At 46.6% G+C, this 21,724-nt stretch overlaps 1 protein-coding gene and 1 pseudogene across 1 annotated transcript in view; both read right to left on the reverse strand.

Moving 5' to 3' along the window:
- LOC119292343 overlaps positions 1-15,729 on the reverse strand; it is a 37,235-nt gene extending 21,506 nt beyond the window's left edge. Inside the window, exon 1 of the mRNA XM_037571193.1 lies at positions 15,479-15,729. The gene's annotated coding sequence lies outside the window, so the exon portion shown is untranslated. The remainder of the gene's footprint in view (positions 1-15,478) is intronic.
- On the reverse strand, positions 9,274-9,410 carry LOC119296519 (annotated as a pseudogene).
- Positions 15,730-21,724: the final 5,995 nt, after the last annotated feature.

The following is a 21,724-nucleotide window of genomic DNA, read 5'->3' on the forward strand; positions in this document are numbered from 1 at the left end:
TAACTGGGTGATTATAAAGGTGCACAACAGGTATCTCCGAAAGTGTCTGTTGGATTGACACGGATCGAGACTGGGATTTGTCACTCCGTATGACGGAGAGGTATCTCTGGGCCCACTCGGTAATGCATCATCATAATGAGCTCAACGTGACCAAGGTGTTGGCCACGGGATCATGCATTACGGTACGAGTAAAGTGACTTGCCGGTAACGAGACTGAACAAGGTATTGGGATACCGACGATCGAGTCTCGGGCAAGTAACATACCGATTGACAAAGGGAATTGCATACAGGGTTTGATCGAATCCTCGACATCGTGGTTCAACCGATGAAATCATCGAGGAGCATGTGGGAGCCAACATGGGTATCCAGATCCCGCTGTTGGTTATTGACCGGAGAGTGGTCTCGGTCATGTCTGCGTGTCTCCCGAACCCGTAGGGTCTACACACTTAAGTTTCGGTGACGCTAGGGTTGTTAGGAAGACTAGTATGTGACTACCGAATGTTGTTCGGAGTCCCGGATGAGATCCCGGACGTCACGAGGAGTTCCGGAAGGGTCCGGAGGTAAAGATTTATATATGGGAAGTTGTCATACGGACACCGGAAGAATTCGGGGTCATATCGGTATTGTACCGGGACCACCGGAGGGGTTCCGGGGGTCCACCGGGAGGGGCCACCCCTCCCGGAGGGCCACATGGGCCGCAAAGGGGAGGCAGCCAGCCCCTAGAGGGCTGGGCGCACCCCCCACCTTGGGCCCATGCGCCTAGGGTTGGGGGGGAAACCCTAAGGGGGGCGCCCCCCTTGCTTGGGTGGCAAGCCTCCCCCTCTTGGCCGCCGCCCCCCCTCTAGATTCCCATCTAGAGGGGCCGGCCCCCTTGCCCCTTCCCCCTAGAAATAGAGGGGCGAGGGGAGGGCTGCAATACACCATTGAAGGCGCAGCCCCTCCCCTCCCCAACACCTCTCCTCCTCCGCGTGAGCTTGGCGAAGCCCTGCCGGAGAACTGTGACTCCACCATCATCACGCCGTCGTGCTGCTGCTGGAGCCATCTTCCTCGACCTCTCCTTCCTCCTTGCTGGATCAAGACGGAGGAGACGTCGCCCGTCCCGTACGTGTGTTGAACGCGGAGGTGCTGTCCGTTCAGCACTTGGTCATCGGTGATCCGAATCACGGCGAGTACGACTCCATCATCACCATCACCGTGCAAGCTTCCGCTCGTGATCTACAAGTGGTATGTAGATGCAATCTCTCTCCCATGACTCGTTGCTTAGATGAACTCATAGATGGATCTTGGTGAAACCGTAGGAAAAATTTTAATTTTCTGCAACGTTCCCCAACAGTGGCATCATGAGCTAGGTCTATGCGTAGTTCTCTTTGCACGAGTAGAACACAATTTTGTTGTGGGCGTGGATCTTGTCAACTTACTTGCCTCTACTAGTCTTTTCTTGCTTCAACGGTATTGTGGGATGAAGCGGCCCGGACCAACCTTACACGTACGCTTACATGAGACCGGTTCCACCGACTGACATGCACTAGTTGCATAAGGTGGCTGGCGGGTGTCTGTCTCTCCCACTTTAGTTGGAGCGGATTCGATGAAAAGGGCCCTTATGAAGGGTAAATAGAAGTTGACAAAATCACATTGTGGTTATTCGTAGGTAAGAAAACATTCATGCTAGAACCCAATTGCAGCCACGTAAAAGATGCAACAACAATTAGAGGACGTCTAACTTGTTTTTGCAGCGATTGATCATGTGATGTGATATGGCCAGAAGTTGTGATGTATGATAAATTGTGATGTATGAGATCATGTTCTTGTAATAGGATTCACGACTTGCATGTCGATGAGTATGACAACCGGCAGGAGCCATAGGAGTTGTCTTTATTTTTTGTATGACCTGCGTGTCATTGAAGAACGCCATGTAACTTACTTTACTTTATTGCTAAACGCGTTAGCTATAGAAGTAGAAGTAGTCATTGCGTGACAACTTCATGAAGACACGATGATGGAGATCATGATGATGGAGATCATGGTGTCAAGCCGGTGACAAGATGATCATGGAGCCCCGAAGATGAAGATCAATGGAGCTATATGATATTGGCCATATCATGTCACAACTATATAATTGCATGTGATGTTTATTATGTTTATGCATCTTGTTTACTTAGGACGACGGTAGTAAATAAGATGATCCCTTACAAAATATCAAGATGTGTTCTCCCCTAACTGTGCACCGTTGCTACAGTTCGTCGCTTCTAAGCACCACGTGATGATCGGGTGTGATGGATTCTTACGTTCACATACAACGGGTGTAAGACAGTTTTACACAGCGAAGACACTTAGGGTCAACTTGACGAGCCTAGCATGTACAGATATGGCCTCGGAACACGGAGACCGAAAGGTCGAACACGAGTCGTATGGAAGATACGATCAACATGAAGATGTTCACCGACGATGACTAGTCCGTCTCACGTGATGATCGGACACGGGCTAGTCGACTCGGATCGTGTAACACTTAGATGACTAGAGGGATGTCTAATCTGAGTGGGAGTTCATAATTTGATTAGAACTTTATTATCATGAACTTAGTCTAAAAACCTTTGCAAATATGTCTTGTAGATCAAATGGCCAACGCTAATGTCAACATGAACTTCAACGCGTTCCTAGAGAAAACCAAGCTGAAAGATGATGGCAGCAACTATACGAACTGGGTCCGGAACCTGAGGATCATCCTCATAGCTGCCAGGAAACAATATGTCCTAGAAGGACCGCTAGGTGACGCTCCCGTCCCAGAGAACCAAGACATTATGAATGCTTGGCAAACTCGCGCTGATGATTACTCCCTCGTTCAGTGCGGCATGCTTTACAGCTTAGAACCGGGGCTCCAAAAGCGTTTTGAGCATCACGGAGCATATGAGATGTTCGAAGAGCTGAAACTGGTTTTCTAAGCTCATGCCCGGGTCGAGAGATATGACATCTCCGACAAGTTCTACAGTTGTAAGATGGAGGAAAACAGTTCTGTCAGTGAGCACATCCTAAAGATGTCTGGGTTGCACAACCGTATGACCCAGCTGAACATTAACCTCCCAGATGAGGCGGTCATTGACAGAATCCTCCAGTCGCTCCCACCAAGCTACAAGAGCTTTGTGATGAACTACAACATGCAGGGAATGGAAAAGACCATTCCTGAAGTGTTCTCGATGCTGAAGTCAGCAGAGGCTGAAATCAAGAAAGAACATCAAGTGTTGATGGTCAATAAGACCACTAAGTTCAAGAAGGGCAAGGGTAAGAAGAACTTCAAGAAGGACGGCAAAGATGTTGCCGCGCCTGGTAAGCCAGTTACCGGGAAGAAGTCAAAGAATGGACCCAAGCCTGAGACTGAGTGCTTTTATTGCAAGGGGAAGGGTCACTGGAAGCGGAACTGCCCCAAATACTTAGCGGATAAGAAGGCCGGCAACACCAAAGGTATATTTGATATACATGTAATTGATGTGTACCTTACCAGTAATCGTAGTAACTCCTGGGTATTTGATACCGGTGCCGTTGCTCATATTTGTAACTCACAGCAGGAGCTGCGGAATAAACGGAGACTGGCGAAGGACGAGGTGACGATGCGCGTCGGGAATGGTTCCAAAGTCGATGTGATCGCCGTCGGCACGCTGCCTCTACATTTACCTACGGGATTAGTTTTGAACCTCAATAATTGTTATTTAGTGCCAAGTTTGAGCATGAACATTGTATCTGGATCTCGTTTAATACGAGATGGCTACTCATTTAAGTCTGAGAATAATGGTTGTTCGATTTATATGAGAGATATGTTTTATGGTCATGCTCCGATGGTCAATGGTTTATTCTTAATGAATCTCGAGCGTAATATTACACATGTTCATAGTGTAGATACCAAAAGATTTAAAGTTGATAACGATAGTCCCACATACTTGTGGCACTGCCGCCTTGGTCACATTGGTGTCAAGCGCATGAAGAAGCTCCATACCGATGGACTTTTAGAGTCTCTAGATTATGAATCGTTTGACACGTGCGAACCATGCCTCTTGGGCAAAATGACCAAGACTCCGTTCTCCGGAACAATGGAGCGAGCAACCAACTTGTTGGAAATCATACATACCGATGTGTGCGGTCCAATGAGCGTTGAGGCTCGCGGAGGATATCGTTATGTTCTCACTCTCACAGATGACTTGAGTAGATATGGGTATGTCTACTTAATGAAACACAAGTCTGAGACCTTTGAAAAGTTCAAGGAATTTCAGAATGAGGTGGAGAATCAACGTGACCGAAAGATAAAATTCTTACGATCAGATCGTGGAGGAGAATACTTAAGTCACGAATTTGGTACACACTTAAATAAATGTGGAATCGTTTCACAGCTCACGCCGCCTGGAACACCTCAGCGAAACGGTGTGTCCGAACGTCGTAATCGCACTCTATTGGATATGGTGCGGTCTATGATGTCTCTTACCGATTTACCGCTATCATTTTGGGGATACGCTCTAGAGACAGCTACATTCACTTTAAATAGGGCACCGTCTAAATCCGTTGAGACGACACCGTATGAATTATGGTTTGGAAAGAAACCTAAGCTGTCGTTTCTAAAAGTTTGGGGATGCGAAGCTTATGTCAAGAAACTTCAACCTGAAAAGCTCGAACCCAAGTCGGAAAAATGCGTATTCATAGGATACCCTAAGGAAACTGTAGGGTATACCTTCTACTTAAGATCCGATGGCAAGATCTTTGTTGCCAAGAACGGATGCTTTCTGGAAAAAGAGTTTCTCTCGAAAGAAGTAAGTGGGAGGAAAGTAGAACTCGATGAAGTACTACCTCTTGAGCGGGATAGTGACGCAGCACAGGAAACCGTTCCTGTGATGCCCACAGCAACTGAAGAGGAAAACCATGATAATGATCAAGGTACTTCGGATCAAGTTACTGCTGAACTTCGTAGGTCCACAAGGACACGTTCCGCACCAGAGTGGTACGGCAACCCTGTCCTGGAAATCATGTTGTTAGACAACAATGAACCTTCGAACTATGAAGAAGCAATGGCGGGCCCGGATTCCAACAAATGGCTTGAAGCCATGAAATCCGAGATAGAATCCATGTATGAAAACAAAGTATGGACTTTGACAGACTTGCCCGATGATCGGCGAGCGATAGAAAACAAATGGATCTTTAAGAAGAAGACGGACGCGGATGGTAATGTTACCATCTATAAAGCTCGACTTGTTGCTAAGGGTTATCGACAGGTTCAAGGGATTGACTACGACGAGACATTCTCTCCCGTAGCGAAGCTAAAGTCCGTCCGAATCATGTTAGCAATTGCCGCATACTATGATTATGAGATATGGCAGATGGACGTCAAAACAGCATTCCTTAACGGGCATCTTAAGGAAGAACTGTATATGATGCAGCCGGAAGGTTTTGTCGATCCTCAGAACGCTAACAAAGTATGCAAGCTCCAGCGATCCATTTATGGACTGGTGCAAGCATCTCGGAGTTGGAACATTCGCTTTGATGAGATGATCAAAGCGTTTGGGTTTATGCAGACTTATGGAGAAGCCTGCATTTACAAGAAAGTGAGTGGGAGCTCTGTAGCATTTCTCATATTATATGTAGATGACATACTCCTGATGGGAAATAATATAGAATTTCTGGACAGCATTAAGGCCTACTTGAATAAGTGTTTTTCAATGAAGGACCTTGGAGAAGCTGCTTATATATTAGGCATCAAGATCTATAGAGATAGATCGAGACGCCTCATAGGTCTTTCACAAAGCACATACCTTGATAAGATTTTGAAGAGATTCAGAATGGATCAGTCCAAGAAGGGGTTCTTGCCTATGTTACAAGGTCTGAGACTGAGCTCAGCTCAGTCACCGACCACGGCAAAAGATAAAGAAGAGATGAGTGTCATCCCCTATGCTTCAGCCATAGGATCTATTATGTATGCCATGCTGTGTACCAGACCCGATGTAAACCTTGCCGTAAGTTTGGTAGCAAGATACCAAAGTAATCCCGGCAAGGAACACTGGACAGCGATCAAGAATATCCTAAAGTACCTGAAAAGGACAAAGGACATGTTTCTCGTTTATGGAGGAGACGAAGAGCTCGTCGTAAAGGGTTACGTCGACGCTAGCTTCGACTCAGATCTGGATGACTCTAAGTCACAAACCGGATACGTGTATATGTTGAATGGTGGAGCAGTAAGCTGGTGCAGCTGCAAGCAGAGTGTCCTGGCGGGATCTACGTGTGAAGCGGAGTACATGGCAGCCTCGGAGGCAGCACATGAAGCGATTTGGGTGAAGGAGTTCATCACCGACCTAGGAGTCATACCCAATGCGTCGGGGCCGATCAAACTCTTCTGTGACAACACTGGAGCTATTGCCCTCGCAAAGGAGCCCAGGTTTCACAAGAAGACCAGGCACATCAAGCGTCGTTTCAACTCCATCCGTGAAAATGTTCAAGATGGAGACATAGAGATTTGCAAAGTGCACACGGATCTGAATGTCGCAGATCCGCTGACTAAACCTCTCTCGCGTGCAAAACATGATCAACACCAGAACTCTATGGGTGTTCGTTTCATCACAATGTAACTAGATTGGTGACTCTAGTGCAAGTGGGAGACTGTTGGAAATATGCCCTAGAGGCAATAATAAAAGTATTATTATATTTCTTTGTTCATGATAATTGTCTTTTATTCATGCTATAACTGTATTATCCGGAAATCGTAATACACGTGTGAATACTTAGACCACACTATGTCCCTGGTAAGCCTCTAGTTGACCAGCTCGTTGTGATCAACAGATAGTCATGGTTTCCTGACTATGGACATTGGATGTCGTTGATAACGGGATCACATCATTAGGAGAATGATGTGATGGTCAAGACCCAATCCTAAGCATAGCATAAAAGATCGTGTAGTTCGTTTTGCTAGAGCTTTGCAAGTGTCAAGTATCTCTTCCTTCGACCATGAGATCGTGTAACTCCCGGATACCATAAGAGTGCCTTGGGTGTATCAAACGTCACAACGTAACTGGGTGACTATAAAGGTGCATTACAGGTATCTCCGAAAGTAGCTGTTGGGTTGACACGGATCGAGACTGGGATTTGTCACTCCGTATGACGGAGAGGTATCTCTGGGCCCACTCGGTAATGCATCATCATAATGAGCTCAATGTGACCAAGGTGTTGGACACAGGATCATGCATTACGGTACGAGTAAAGTGACTTGCCGGTAACGAGACTGAACAAGGTATTGGGATACCGACGATCGAGTCTCGGGCAAGTAACGTACCGATTGACAAAGGGAATTGCATACAGGGTTTGATCGAATCCTCGACATAGTGGTTCATCCGATGACAACATCGAGGAGCATGTGGGAGCCATCATGGGTATCCAGATCCCGCTGATGGTTATTGACTGAGAGCGTCTCGGTCATGTCTGCATGTCTCCCGAACCCGTAGGGTCTACACACTTAAGGTTCGGTGACGCTAGGGTTATGAAGATATGTATATGCAGAAACCCGAATGTTGTTCGGAGTCCCGGATGAGATCCCGGACGTCACGAGGAGTTCCGGAATGGTCCGGAGGTAAAGAATTATATATGTGAAGTGCTATTTCGGGCATCGGGACAAGTTTCGGGGTTACCGGTATTGTACCGGGGCCACCGGAAGGGTCCCGGGGGTCCACCGGGTGGGGCCACCTGTCCCGGGGGGCCACATGGGCTGTAGGGGGTGCGCCTTGGCCATCATGGGCCAAGGGCACCAGCCCCTATAGGCCCATGCGCCTAGGGTTTTCCCCTAGGAGGAGTCCTAGTGGTGGAAGGCACCCCTAGGTGCCTTGGGGGGGAGGGAAACCTCCCCTAGGCCGCCGCCCCCCCTAGTAGATCTCATCTACTAGGGCCGGCGCCCCCCCCCCCCTTGGCACCCCTATATATAGTGGGGGGGGAGAGGAGGAGAACAGACCAGCCCCTGGCGCCTCCACCTCCCCCCGTTACGTCTCTCCCTCGTAGTCTCGGCGAAGCCCTGCTGCTGTGACGCCCTGCATCCACCACCACGCCGTCGTGCTGCTGGATCTTCATCAACCTCTCCTTCCCCCTTGCTGGATCAAGAAGGAGGAGACGTCTCCCGTCCCGTACGTGTGTTGAACGCGGAGGTGCCGTCCGTTCGGCGCTGGTCATCGGTGATTTGGATCACGTCGAGTACGACTACATCATCACCTTGCAAGCTTCCGCACGCGATCTACAAGTGGTATGTAGATGCAAACTCTCTCCCTAGACTCGTTGCTTAGATGAACTCATAGATGGATCTTGGTGAAACCGTAGGAAAAATTTTAATTTTCTGCAACGTTCCCCAACAGGATCTTGGTGAAACCGTAGGAAAATTTTTAATTTTCTGCAACGTTCCCCAACAAGTTGGCCAGCCCCTGGTGGGCTGGGCGCACCCCCTCCCTTGGGCCCTTGCGCCTAGGGTTGAGGGGGGAACCCTAGAGGGGGCGCCCCCCTTGCTTGGGGGGCAAGTCCCCCCTCCCCTTGGCCGCCGCCCCCCCTCTAGATGCATCTAGAGGGGCCGGCCCCCTTCTCCCTTCCCCTATAAATAGAGGGGCGAGGGGAGGGCTACAAAACACCATTGAAGGCGCAGCCCCTCCCCTCCCCAACACCTCTCCTCCTCCGCGTGTGCTTGGCGAAGCCCTGTCGGAGAACTGTCACTCCACCATCATCACGCCGTCGTGCTGCTGCTGGAGCCATCTTCCTCAACCTCTCCTTCCCCTTGCTGGATCAAGAAGGAGGAGACGTCGCCCGTACCGTACGTGTGTTGAACGCGGAGGTGCTGTCCATTCTGCACTTGGTCATCGGTGATTTGAATCACGTCGAGTACGACTCCACCATCACCGTGCAAGCTTCTGCTCGCGATCTACAAGTGGTATGTAGATGCAATCTCTCTCCCATGACTCGTTGTTTAGATGAACTCATAGATGGATCTTGGTGAAACCGTAGAAATTTTTTTAATTTTCTGCAACGTTCCCCAACATGCACATGATGTTTTCCTCGCAAAATCGTGCACATGTGATGCAAATCCGCTACATGCTCTCCAACCAGAAGAAGAAGGTTGGTAGCATACACCATACTTCTGGCAGACTTGGCAGGTGGGTTTGTTGCGGCTGCGGCCTCCACGGCCACGGCCCTGCCCCTGGCCACCACGACCTCCACCGCGAGCTGCTGCATTGGCGGAGGAGAAGATCTCGCCGATTGAAGTCTGCTGCTCAAGATGAAGCTCGGCGCTAAGCAAATACGCATAGAAGCTAGCGAGGCTCACTGGCTCATCACGTGCCGTGATTGAAGCAACAAGGGGCTCATATTCTGAGCCCAGACCAGCGAGCATGTAGCCAAGAACCTCCTCATCGGAGATGGGCTTGCCAACTGACGCCATAGCATCGGCGTAGCCCTTCATCTTGTTGTAGTATGCAGCAGCAGATAGGTCCTTCTTCATCTTCGCTCATGCCGGCATCACCATGTATATGCTCGTCTACGTCGATGACATCATCATCGCTAGTTCATGCCCGACTACTATTCGGCGTCTATTGGATCAGCTAGCCCAGTCCTTCCCGGTGAAGGACCTTGGGCCATTGCGGTATTTCTTGGGCATTGAAGTGGCTTCCGATTCTGGGGGGCTCAGTCTTACTCAGAAGAAATATGCTACCGACCTTCTTCTTCGCACACACATGGAAAATTGCAAGCCAGTGTCAACCCCCATGAATGTGCAAGAAAAGTTATCACGCGACGTTGGCGAAGCACTCAATGATGAGGATGCCTTTGTCTGCTGCAATATTGTTGGCGGTCTGCAATACTTGACACTCACCAGACCCGACATTTCGTTCGCTGTTAACAAGGTTTGCCAGTTCTTGGCTCAACCAACCAAGGTCCATTGGGAGGCTGTAAAACGAATTCTCCGCTATGTCAAAGGGACAATATCCTCCGGACTCAATATACGGAGATCACCGTCTACACTCTTGAGCGTTTTTACAGACGCGGATTGGGCTGGATGTGTTGATGATCGGCGCTCAACCGGTGGCTTTGAGGTCTTCTTTGGGCCAACCTTAATTTCTTGGAGCGCACGGAAACAGTCAACCGTGTCACGCTCATCTACAGAAGCAGAGTACAAGGCGTTGGCAAATGGGACTGCTGAAGTTACTTGGGTACAATCATTACTCAAAGAGTTGCGCATCTCGCAAACGCGCCCTCCAGTTCTATGGTGTGACAACCTCGGAGCTACCTATCTTACAGCGAACCCTGTATTTCATGCAAGGACAAAACACATCGAGGTCGACTTCCACTTTGTCCGAGAGAAGGTGGCACTAGGGGCTCTAGAGGTCCGGTTCATAGCTTCAAAAGACCAGGTCGCGGATATCTTCACCAAGCCATGCACGAAGCTTATGCTAGACCGGTGTCGTCGCAATCTCAATCTTGTGTCTGGCGGTTGAGATTGAGGGGGTGATGGGGTCATGTACCTAGGGTAGGGTCATGGACCTGATCTAAGTACCTTACCCAAGGACACCCTTAGAAGAGGTCGCCTTCCAGTCGACCAACGAAGGACTCACTCGACTGAACTGAAGGACTCGACCACGAAGACTCACTCGACCACCAGGAGGTCAAGAGGCACTCTGCACTGCAACGGCCTGTAATTAAGTAGGCTTTATGATAGTAAAGACACTATTATGTGGGGCGTTACCAGTAACGCCGGACTTAACTCACCTTAAACCCTCTCCTACGTGGGCTGGCTGGGGTCCTGGCGCACTCTATATAAGCCACCCCCTCCACAGGTAGAGGGGTTCGGCATCTTGTAACTCATATACTCATAATCCACTCGACCGCCTCCGGGCTCCGAGACGTAGGGCTATTACTTCCTCCGAGAAGGGCCTGAACTCGTACATCCTTTGTGTTTACAACCTCTCCATAGCTAGGACCTTGCCTCTCCATACCTACCCCCCACTCTACTGTCAGGCTTAGAACCACGACAGGGGGTGTGTTAGCTGTATTACGTTAGTGCTCTAGCATTATGGCTTAGTGCTATATAGAAGGTCTAGAGACTTCACTCTTAATTATCCACCATCTCTTGATGTGTAACTGAAGTTGTACGAGCTGTATATAAACAGCTGAATTCTATTGAGAAGAATCACGGCAAACAACATCTTCTGTCTGGCTCATGGGATTCTTCAATGTTGTTTATTACCTTAACGTCTTTGTTTAATTTATTTCATTGTGAATTTTTTGGATCATATGATTCTTCTGTGTTGTTTATTACCTTAATGAGCACTCGTAAACACTCACGAGCATAATGAGCCCATAACGAACCGAGCTGAACAGAAATTTTAACTTATTAATATTAACGAGTTTAATGATAACAAGCTTAACAATAATGAGCTTAATGATAACGAGCCGAACGAGCCTAGTAGATCGTTAATCCAGCCCTACAGTTATGGTGCAAAGAGAGGGTCTATGTTGTTCTGTCCCTTTAAATATAAAATATTTGGTATATAGGGGCTGTTTGGTTCATGCCCATGTGCGCCTTGCCAAATCATAGGCGCCGTGGGCGTGTCAAAAAATTGGCGAGCGATTCATCCGCCCTCGCCCAGCCAACGAATTGGCGTAAAACTACAGGGGAAAAGTGGAGGTGCGCTGACGTGCCAAAATTTTGGATCTCATCCAAACAGCAGGCGAAGCCTCGCTCAACGCCCATGTTTTGGCAGGGATGGCGACGGTGCCAAACCAAACAGCCCCGTATGGACTGTATTTGCACTTGAAGACTACTACGTTGGTGGGATACAAATTCATCTAGAAGCTGAAGACCCCTCCTTGTCCTTAAGATCAGGATATTGTTGTGGCTGATGCTTAAAATAGCATATTAACCAAAGATAATTTGGTGAAAAGGGGGTGCACTGGAAATGAACAATGCCAAATTTTGTGGGCAAATCAAAACAGTGAAACATCCGTGCTTTGGCTGCAGCTTGGCGAGACTTGTTTGGCAGGTGATACTATGTGCCTTAGGTCTCAATAGACCACATGACGACGTTAAAGACTTACTGGCAGACTGGATCCAATCCTTTCCAATGGTGCGTCGTAAACTGTTCCTCCGTGGTGGGGGTAGCAATATACTCGTTATATCGAAAGATAGGAATGGGGTTTGCTTTATGATCCTACTGATGTTCTCTAGTAGGCCCTCCGATCCATATTACTTGTCACAGCTTCAGTACAAATTTGTATTAAATTCGTGACAAGTAAATATGGATTGAATTTTTCCCTGATCTTAACAGCCGGAGCATTTTGCAAAAGGACGGGATAAAAAAAAACAATTGAAGAGGTGTGATTAATTAAGGTGAAGAGGGAGGCGTACATGTGAAGCCACGATTGGAACCCTATGATGCGAATAAGGGTGACGTACAGCAACCTCCTCGGGGCATTTCTGTTCATACAATGATCTTCGTTCATGCTTCATTGGACATTTCTTTGTGGAGTGTGAGTGTGTCCTATAGTAGTGTGTTCTCATTGTGCAGTGCTCACGTCCGCTGTTTACATACTTCCTGGGATAATTTTGTTTTCTTTGATGGAAATCGATGACAGAGGCTGGTTGGCTTGAAACTACATACTCTATGCAGGTGTTTTTGCATACTATAGGTACACATGCATGACGGCAACGCACACGCACCCGGCCGTGTATGCGTTCTGGCTATGCATATACTGACACATATGCATGCGTACTCTAGCTAGGCTTCATCTGCATGAGGCCTTGTTCGGTTGAGGTGGATTTTGAAGGGGATTGGAAGGGATTGAGGGGGATTAAATCCTCTACAAGCCAAAATCCTCTTCAATCCCCTTGGGAGGAGGATTAAACTAACAAGGCCTGAGTGTGTGCTCCATCCTCACGTACATACCTCTCGTGTTTATACTCTGTACCGAACTATTAATCGTTGTTTTCCTTCATCGTTCCCCACTTCCATACTCTGACATCTGGCGGTGCTGTTACGCTCAGCACCCTAACGCAACCGATCCATTCCCGTATATATCGAACATCGTGGTTGTCTTGTGCACTATTTGACCGTAAATATATCACGAAATTTGCCCGAATCGATTGATCCCATGCATACGTAGCAGAAAAGTGCATCAAAATCAAGTGAAATAAAGATTGATGCAGTATGCATCGGAAAACTATCTCTCCAGTAATTGCCTTGATAGAAATGTCTTCTTCTTCGCTGGAGAAAGAGGGATCTGTCGTCTCCAACTATTCGCTCCCAATTGCAGGACAAAAAACAATTAGAGGGAAGTAGCTAGACAGCTACGAACAAGCCAGATCTGGGAATCCACCCACACATCAATCAAGTTACTCCAGCAGATCTGGGAGTATACAGTATACTAATAACCAGCAGCAAAACAACGTTGGAGGCAGGGAAGGGCGGCGGAAATGGAATGAGAGGAGAAGGTAGCTGACAGACCGGCTCCTGCGATTGCTGCGCCGACGCCAAGCCTCCGCATCGTCGTCGCCCTCTTGCTTTTGCTTTGCTGGTCGATCGGCAATGGAAAGCGGAGGGTGTTTGCTGCTAAGCTAGGGTTTGCAAAGATGCCTTTTAACAAGAGTGGCTGCGTAAAGGGGTAACTCCGTCGGTGCATTTTTTCTTTCTTTCTTTTTCTGCTTTCTGACATAGCTAGCGAAACGGGAATTGAGTGCCTATTGGAATGAAAGCGATTTTCTACCGTTCTCGTTTCTACTAGTATCCCTTCTGCCTGCAAAGAGACAAAAACTTTTCTAACATGCACCTCGCTATATATCTAATTAACGCAAATACTAAGAGGCTGGCTTTTGTTCTTCTCTCATATGGCTACGCCTTTTTTACCCCGTAACCAGCTGACGTCATGGCCATGCGCGTTGTACATACGCACGGGACGACAGGTAAAAGAAAAAACGAAGCTCTGCTAAATCATTGCAAGTTTTTTTTTTCACGGTAAAGTAGGCTGGACGAAAAGGTCGAAGCTCGTGAGCATAATGAGCGCTCGATAGTTCGGCTCGTTGCTTGTTAGTTAATGAACCAGGCTGAATGTTTTTTGCTTGTTAAGATTAACGAGCTTAACGAGTGAGCAAACGAGTTTCATGAGCTAACTAATTTTCAAAAGTTTGACATGATATGCCTAGTTCAAATCAACCCAGCTTCAACACTTCTCCTAGACCTAGTAGCTAGCAGCCAGGAGACCCTAGAGTCAACCAGGAGCCAGCCGCAGGGAACCAAACATCCTTATTTATTTTATGCCGTCGTGAATTTTTTATGGGATCATGGCATTCTTCTGGGTTGTTCATTATCTTAACGTTCTTGTTTAATTTAGTCAATTGTGATTTTTTTATGGGATCATGGGATTCTTCTATGTTGTTCAATACATTAACGAGCACTCGTGAATACTCGCGAGCATAACGAGTCCATAACGAACCGAGTTGAACAGAGGTTTTAGCTCGTTAATATTAACAAGCTTAATGCTAACGAGCTTAACAATAATGAGCTTAATGATAACAAGCCGAGCAGCTCGTTAATCCAGCCTAAATGCAAGGTTAATAGTAAAAACAACGGTTATATGTAGTTGTCTCATTACTTATATTAATTGCCCCTCCATATAAGAGTGAGGCGTATTTAAATGTTATGTCATAAATGTGTCCATCTTTTCTCTCTCACAAAAGGTGTCAGATAACATGCATAACTGGACAGAGCGTCTGGCTCCCTGAGCGCTCCCCTCCCTAGGGTTCCTCCTACGCCGCCGCCGGCTCCCCGTCGCGGGTAGCCACCGGCGCGCACCGCCGCTAGCTATACCTGGCCAAACCTCGGGCCGGGCCCGACACAAAAAACTCAGGCCCGGGCCCGGCCCGGCCATCGGGCCTGTGTTTCTGGGCCCGAGCCCGGCCCGAGCACGTAAAAGCCCATCGGGCTTCGGGCCGGGCCGGCCCGACCTTCAGAAAAATGGAAAACGACGGGCCCGGGCCCGGCCTTCGGGCTCAAAAACTAGGCCCGAGCCCGGCCCGGGTCGGCCGGGCCGGGCTTCCCATGGCCAGGACTACCGCTAGCTCTCGCTCGCGGCCCCCGCCCCCTCCCTCCCCCATACCCCCGCGTCGCCTCCCCGAGCGAGGCGACTGGGGGCCCCTTTCCCGTTCCCCCCAGCGCTCCTCCCTCCTCCCGCCGCCGCCTGCGCGCGTGGTGCCGGCAGCGGCGGGCCTGCCTGTCCCCGTGTGCGGCCTCCCTCTGCTTGGGCGTCGGTGGGTGGCAGCGGTGCTCCTCGGCTTGCGATGGTGCGGCTCGACGGCGGGACTCCGCGGGTGGCGGACGTTCCTGACGAGTAGCCGCTAAGCCTGATTAATTAGTTGTGCGAACAATGAATGACCCAGCAGGTGCATAAGAATGAAAATCAAGTTTCGGAAATGATAGTACGTACGTACACCTTAGCTTACCATCCCACTCGATGTAGTTCCGGACAGTAGCTGCCCCTGACGCTGGCGTCTCCCCATGACGAGTAGCCTTCGGCGCCGGCCGTCCAACCGAGAGAAGCAGCACCCCATGCCGCAAGCCAGATGCAAGGCCATTGAGCTTTGCAGCGAGGAGCTATACTAGACGGACTTTCCTTAGCCGGTTTTCTGGCGGGCACCGGGCGGTGTTCTCATTTTGTTTGGCCAGGACGAGATGCTGATAAGACTTGGAGCAACGAGAGGACTTGGTTGGTTGGCCAGTCGTAGCTGAGAAATTTCCCACCGCGTGGCGTGTGTGGCTAGAAGCTGATACGTTAGCTGTCTAACCCTCTTGTCATTTTATAAGAAAACACGTTGCATTTTGCCTACACGTCAGGGACTCATAGTGCCGTGTGTGTTATGCGGGCCTTTGCAGCAGCCGGCAAGTTACCAGTGTCGTCTGTTCACAGTGAGCATTAGCCCACACAGGCTTGCTGCTACCCTGATTGCGTCCTGTCTGCACCGGATTAGCAGGACGATCGACCATATTATGAACAAAATACTTACTATGATGATCAATCTTCTTCCTGCTCCGTCCGAACATGAATTAATCAGTGACACACGTGAGCAATAGACCAGTTCACGCCATGAGGCACGAGTAGAGAAAAATCCTTGTGTTCATGTACGTGCTCAGGACCTCAGCTTTGAGTTGACTGTTGAACGGAGAAGCATTCGTCTGTCTTTTTTCTTCTTTTGAAATGTACTATTCGTCTGGCCAAGCCGACCAGGCGAGATAATTGGGCTGATAATTGGGCTGACCATGTATTATTGAAAGAAACTATTAATCTTGTGTTTGAAATGTTAATCATGTATTTCAAATTTTAGTCAAACGTTTCAAAACGTATATAATTTTTTGACCATTTATTAAAAGAAACTATTAATCTTATATTTGAAATGTTAATCAAGTATTTGGAAAACATGTTAATCATGTATTTCAAATGTTAATCAAGCATTTCAAATTGTTCAAAATGTATAGGAAAAATACCGACATGTATTTCAAAACTATTAATCTTGTATTGAAAAAATATTAATCAAGCATTTGAAAAAAGTTTAAAGTGTATACGGAAACAGTGTTGACCATGTTCTAAAAAAATGTTAAACTTGTATTTGTAAAATATTAAGCATGTATTAGATATATACAAAAATGTAGAACATGTATGACAAAAATAGACATCAAGTTTTCAAAAAAAAAGTTGATCATGTATTCCAATAATGTTAAACGTGTATACAGAAAATGTTTCTGAGGTATTAAAAATTTGTTGCATGTGTACTTGAAAAAAGAAACCAATGATAAACGAGAAAGAAACAAAAAACCTAAGAAAAGGGATGGGAATGAAAAAAAAAGGCAGTGAAAACCAAGAAAGAAACCATGAAAACGGAAGAAAAATGAAGAAAAAAAGAAAGGAAAGGGAAAAAACCAGCGAAAACAGAGAAAAGTAAAGAAGAAAACTGTTGAAAAAAATGAAGAAATAAAAAAAATTAAATAGACCTGACAGTGGAAAGAACGGTTCCTTTTCCTCAGGTAGTTCGTGCCTTCTATTCTTCCACAAATCTGACAGTTGCTCAATGGCGAGCAACTCTAGATGGCAACAAACAGAGTTCAATCCCTAACTGGCACTCTTTTTCTCTATTTCTCTCCTCACGGTGGACTGCGTCTTATTTTAAGAGTGTTCTAATGGGCCGGCCCACTACTACAGATGCTTCAGGCGAGAGCTTCTTCCGTCTCGCTATGAGCGAGATATAGCTCTCCCGGTTGGCTGCCACGCACTGTATGTGTTATGTGAGACGTTATTCACGCCGGGTAACGGCCCCATTCATAATCGCGCACTAATCATACATGCATCATCCACGATCACGAACGATGACTTCATGTTAATATCACAACACAACTCTATGACACGAATTAAACGTAAATCCCACGAGGATCCATAATACAACAGTCAACAAACAACATAAGTCCTGGTACATGCGAGTTAAAAAGTTTTTACCATAAGAAGGTTGAGCAAAACAACGATACTAGATCAAAAAGGCGCAGGTCTCATGCCTGGGACCTCCAAACTACTCGTCGACATCGGTCTCCACGTAGTAAGCACCATCGGAACTAGCTGCATCCTCGGGGCTACCAGCTGTTGCAGCAACCAGATTGAATGAAGAGAATAGCAAAGCAACGATGAGTACTCATCCAAAGTACTCGCAAGACTTACATCAGATCTACACTAGATATGAATTGGTATCAAAGGAATGGAGCTATATCTTTGGACTATACTGCAGAATGCGAGAATAAAGGGGATAATATCAACTTAACAAAGACTACCAGCATCTTGCAACAACAGAAGAGAGGAGCGTGAGATCCTTTCCTTGTCTTCCTGTGAGAAAGCAGGTATTCCTGTCTATTATCTTGGTGTACTTTAGCGAGCATCTAGTTTTAATTGTAAGAGGTCGGGAGACAACTCCGAGTCGTCCTGTTACCATGGACACAACTATTCGAATAGTTTATATTCCCTACAGGGGTGCACTACATAACCTGATACACTCGATTACCTTTGGTCGGACACAATTTTCTGGGTAATGCCCGGCCTCGGATAATCAGCACGCTAAAGTCGTACCTAGGCTCTCCAAATAGGTGACTCGCCAGTCTACATCCTAAGCGTGAAAGTGTTGTTTGGCCGCTCACCCAACCCGCTCCGGGCACGTTATGAGACTGGCTGGCGACCAAGCCCACCTCTGTATACACAGCAAGTAGTTTCTGCTCACCCCAACAACCAGCCAGCGTCTCTGAACTGTTACATCTGACAAAGCTTTTGAGAGGAACTAACTGCTTCGAGGGCCGCATAACCATTAACCCGCACGACGGTTAGTGCGTATATGACAATGGTAATCTCAGATCAAATACCCAAATCTCGTTAAGCGTGTTATCATTATATAACGACGGACGCCGACCAGGGCTTGGGTCTCCTCTCACTGGATGGTCTCCGCCTGCCCCGTCGTTCCGCCACAATGAATCACTCACGGGTGCTCTCCGAGCCGACCCGACTCCTGGAGTACCAATGTTGGTTAACCACTCGCATGGGCAGCCGTGTGCCCCTTGTAGTTGTTTGTGGGAGCATCATTGGCGTTGCTCCAAGCCTATGTCTCGCCCGTACCGATTCCTATTAGGAAATATGGATCGCCTACGGACAAGCGACTTGGACATGTCCATTCGCGCAACCGTTCACTGCCGCTAACGCTTTATTGTAGGTTCGGTTGCTTGCTCTGGTTTTCTTTGTTTTTACCTTTTCTTTTCTTTTTCTCACTGTGTTTATTTTTTTACTAGTTTTTCTTTGATTTTTCTTCCCCCCTTTGTTAATATATTTTGTTTTTTTCACTGATTTTCTTTGTTTTTTTTCTTTCTTTGTTATACTTTTGGTTATTTTTCTTCTTTCTTTGGTTTTTTCTTTCGTTTTTTGTTGGTCTTCATCTTTTTTTTCTCAACACATATTTACTTTTTTTCAGCACACAGTGTACGTCTTTAAAGCAGAAACGATTTTTTTAGTAAACATTGGACATTTTTCAAATACATGATATACATTTTTGAAAAATACATGTTCGAAATACATGCTAACATTGTTTGAAAAATACACATTGTATATTTTTAAATAGCAATAAACATTTTAAAAACTACGTGGACATTTTTACATTGTATAAATATTTTCGAAATTTCACGGACATTTTTTTGAAACATGCAAATATTTAGTTAAAATGTCATGATACAATTTTCAACCTCTGCGAACATTTTTTTATATTTGGATATAACATTTTTGTGAAGCTATTTCCATCCTATCAGATATACATTTTTTAAATGGCATGAAACTTTTTTTACATTACGCAAACATATTTTTTAGTCTTGTTTTTTTTTGAAAGTTATGAACATTTTGTAAAACCGTGCTAACAATTTTTATATTATGCTAACAGTTTTTCATATTAAGTTTTATAAATTTATCAGTGAATATTAGTTCTGATATATATGCAATTAATTTAAATGTAAATCAAAGTAAAACGGAGAAACAAGAAATTCAGGTGACATCAGCATGATGTTAGCATGACAAGCCACGTCCTACTGAGCCAACCTTCCACCGGCGCCCTATAGGTGAACCGACCGTGCGCTTGCAGTAGGCGGTACATAGCCGTGCCCGGTTTTGGTCTACAATGCGATGAGTGATATACCATTTCTTGACACAACATGTCTATCACGCCATCGCCACAACCACACGCCTCCGTGCCACGCCATGATAATATTCTCTCTACAGACAATAATATTCTCCCTATGTATGTATATCTGTTCATACCAACACACGGCTTACTTACTAGTATAACTAATTTTGCATAATAGATTTTAAAGTTAGCACATTACATCACAATTCAGAAACCGCAAAATTCAGCCTCAATATTTATTGTACCTTTCAAGTAGAAGCCCAGCAGACTTTCGTTTACTTATTCTTGTAATTCATTTGTAATCTGAATCCCATTACAAGTTTTTTATGGACTTAATTGAATTACGTTAGTTGCCTGTATGCTCCTACAAGGCAGCAGCCAGGGTATGAATTTCACATTCACTTAGTGCATTATTAATAACTAGTCATCGACCTATGCAACTACATGGGCTAGAATTTTAAAGTGGCATTCAATAAACTTTGCACATAGAATTCTGAAAGAAAAATCAAAGACTTAAAAAAATTGAGCACTAAATTTTTAAAAGATGATTTTTTGGCTATGATTTTATTTTTGCGGGGTTCTGGCTATGATTTCAAAACAACAACAACAACAACAACAACAACAATAATAATAATAATAAGTTTCATGACTTTTTTGATAGGTTTCAAATTTTATCAATTGTCCAACGGGTTTATCCAAACAAACACTGCCAAGGTTTTCTCACGGCAAACCGCATTATTGCATTGCCTCACATTATAAAGTGTGTGCATATGTGTCTCTGAGCATCCATATATATCCTCACAAAAGAAAACTAAGCCCATTTACTATGTTTATAAAAGAACGTGGTGTGCATGCGCGCCTATGAGGTTTATGTCGTGCCTAGATATAGATGAAACCATGTGATTTACCACTCCCTCCATCTAGGTGTATAAGTCAACTTATAAAATCAAATAAACCTAAAACACTTAGTCGCTGTGCATTAACTTCCACCTCGTTTCTTGTTTCTTTTCATAAGTAAAGGAATTAACCAATAAGATATGTGGGCGTGTATGCTTTCAATGATTTGAGACTAACAAGAACGACATGCAGTGGTTAGTTCATTGCATGTAATGCTATTAATTAGCAAATAAACATTAAGCTCTCTCGGTTTTCCTCCCACCTTGGTCGCGGTGCACGGTTGGCCATAGTGGGGGTAACATAAGCGGTATCATGCACTTGGGACTCGCAAACATGCTTATGTGGCAAACAATTAAAGAAGAGAGAAAGGGTTATAGTAACATAGGTAAGCTGGACGCCGGTTGTCCAAGCTGCATTCAAGGCTAGCTTAGCTAAGCTGGTGATGGTATTGGTAGATTCGGTGTTGGTGTCTAACCTTGCCCTAGCTGTCCCTCTAACCTACCTCTCCCTCTCTCTGTTACTTCCCGCTAGCCCGAGCTGAAGAGAAGAAGAAGAAAAACGAAGGAGGCAGTGGACACGGTGGAGTTCACGGCGCACGAATGCCGCATCCGCAACTACGACCGCTTCCCTGAAGCACAAACACGAGCTCCTCCCAAGATGTTAGAATGGCCATCGCGTGCCTTTATACACAAGCCGACGCACTGGGCACGCACCCACGCCTCCACTCCCCCCGATCGCTCGCACTTCACCCGCTCTGATCGTGCCCGTGTCGCGCTCAACACGCGGGACCCACAGTGAGCACCAACGGCAACACCCTCGATCGCGCCACGCGACTCACCAACAGCTAGCGTAGACCTAAACACACGCACACGATGCACACCCGCATGGACACGCCGTGCTGCACCAGCACGCACACACACACACACACACACACACGACCCTGCCGCGGACCCGACGCGTCCAACACACCCAGCGCGCGCCCATACAAGTGCCGGGCACGTTCGACCCGTCGCCACGGCTTATTAGCCCAACACATTCCCCTTAAGCCATGGCTCAGGGGAGTTATGAACAACAATAATGTACCTGGTGGGTGAGTTATGAACA

The sequence above is a fragment of the Triticum dicoccoides genome, chromosome 4B (assembly GCF_002162155.2).
Source record: "Triticum dicoccoides isolate Atlit2015 ecotype Zavitan chromosome 4B, WEW_v2.0, whole genome shotgun sequence".
NCBI lineage: Eukaryota > Viridiplantae > Streptophyta > Magnoliopsida > Poales > Poaceae > Triticum > Triticum dicoccoides.